Raw genomic sequence first — 2,540 nt, forward strand, 5'->3', positions numbered from 1 at the left:
TAGATGTTGAGAATAATGAAATATTAATTTTTAATTATTGAAATAAGGTAAAAAATGTTTACAGGTCATTGTGCAGAAGAAAGAATTTTTGTTTTTTGTGAATTTTTTTGTTCAGTTGAGATATTAATTAAAAGGAGAGATTATATTGAGGAGGAATTGGAGGAGGTGGAGTATTACGGGAGAGCCTTTAGAAGGCTGGTCATCGCAACCGAGGAGGGATCGAGAAAAAGTATCTAACGGATGGGAAGGTATTGAAATGAGTATAACCTATAGGCTATAAGTCATTAACAGACAGTCATTCATTTTTTTATAATATTAGGTAACATCTCATATTATTCTAGGACGGCGCTCTGTGTAGGCAATTTAGGCTCATATCATATACATGAAAAAAATATTTGTCTTAGCGCGATAAATTGATTCATTCAGTATATTCCAATGACCTTATCACCACAGCCTTCACAGTGCATATCGTTATTATAATTACGTATTAACTCGTTCAATACTAAAAAATATTGTTATAAAATCTTTGTTAAAATGTCTTATGTGTAAAACGTACTATGCGTATGTCTATCAGCGATAGCCAAAACAAGTTTGAGAAAAATAAAACGACAAGAACATTTTTACTTCAGTTTGTATGCACATGTATAGAACAGGACACTAAGACAGAGATAACTGCATAATGCATATGTAAGTGAACCATAAAAGCATTCCATTAAAATAAAAGTAAAATCATGACTTGTAACGCAGAAGGCTATGTATGTTTTATAAATTATAGTATATTGTACTTGACGTACGAATACAATATGTCCGTTATCTTACAAACTATACATGTATACAATAATATTATTACTTGTGCAGGTTTCACTTCGACAGTATACATAAGCCGGATGTTTGCCAATCGCACTCGGCCACTATATAAGTGTTTTATAAATATTGTCCCACCAACTATACCCGTCATGCATTTTGTGTACAGTAACATATAATGGACATTTCCCGTTCGGGGTTTTTTTTTTTTAATTGATAATCGTACCTACCTGTGTATGACTATGTATAATAAAATAAAAATACATATAAAATATCGTTAATTTCTCGTTGTTTGAAAAAAAAATATTGTATAGAACCCATCGAACTAATATATTTGTATACTGTGACATTATAATCCCCCCTGTCTACCCCTTACTCACTATTGACTATATTATTCAGATATACTCCACTGGTCGTGCGTATACTTAATCGTTTAAACAATTGACGGTGGTGACGATACAGTAAGTACTGCAGTAGTACTCCCGAAATTATCAACATCGAAGTCGCAGTGGTCAAACAAGCTGACATATATTATTTACTAAAAAGGTAATATAATATATAGGTCTTATAACATTCTATTGCTGGGTCACATACAAAAATGAATTATTTAACGCTTCACAAAAATTAAATGGACCATTCAAATATTAAATAAAGTTAAAGATATCGCATTAGCTAAATTTATCGATTCATTGTTCATGAGTTTATACTTTATTTATATACATTTAAATATTTGTGCATTTATTTTGCATCTGAATATTCTATATTATACCTATTAACCTACATAACTTATAGAATAGTTATTACAATTTAAATGAATGAAAACAAATATTATCTAGAGCAATAAAATCTTGTATTGTATAGCTCTATAAATTATATGAGAAATATTAGAAAAGACAGATGCTCATTACGTTCCTAATTATTTGTACACAAAATATTAAATAATAATAAATTGTGATGATTGAAATAATTTTATTTTGGAACTTATAAACCTATTTCATCTTAAAATGTCAGTTCAAACCCATCAGTGGCGTATCCAGGGGAGGGGGCTAAGGGAACTCGTGCCCCCCGCTCATTATTGGCAGTGTCATGGTATAAATCGTATATGATAAAAAGCAAAATACAGACCATAATGTTTTCGAAAACTATAAGAAACATTTTGAGAAGGTATTATCAATTATTTGTAGAGGTTATTACGATTACGGGATAAAGTAATATCTATCTAGTATAAAGTAACATTGGTAATACATCAAATTCTGATTTACTTTGTTTAGGCCCACCACCATTGAAAAATCCTAGGTACGCCACTTGGTTCTGGTACTTTTTTTACTAAATAAAGGTTTTCTGTCTTTAATAATTTAAAGGTTCTGGATCTTTTCAGTTGGTTCCTGTCCCGGGACCTACTATAACTCACCAAAAATCAATAATTTTTTACATCAAAATTTAAGACTGAAGCTACAGCACGTCACTGTAAGTACCTACTTACCACCACCTACGCGAGTATATTAAATATATTCTGCCATTACTCGTCCGTTATCTCTCGTCAGTCGACAGTACACCTGAGCTAACCTAGCTATAAATATGAAGTAGGTATACCGTGTGTCACAGCAATTGAAGCGTCGAATTTATCTATAACAATATATACTGTTACCACAAATTGCGTGCCTCACGGTGTATATATTCAGCTGCAGTAAGCATATACGTGTCATCGAATTTACTATTTGCGTTTCGTCCATTAT

The sequence above is a fragment of the Myzus persicae genome, unplaced genomic scaffold, assembly GCF_001856785.1.
Source record: "Myzus persicae strain clone G006 unplaced genomic scaffold, MPER_G0061.0, whole genome shotgun sequence".
NCBI classification, from domain to species: Eukaryota; Metazoa; Arthropoda; class Insecta; order Hemiptera; family Aphididae; genus Myzus; species Myzus persicae.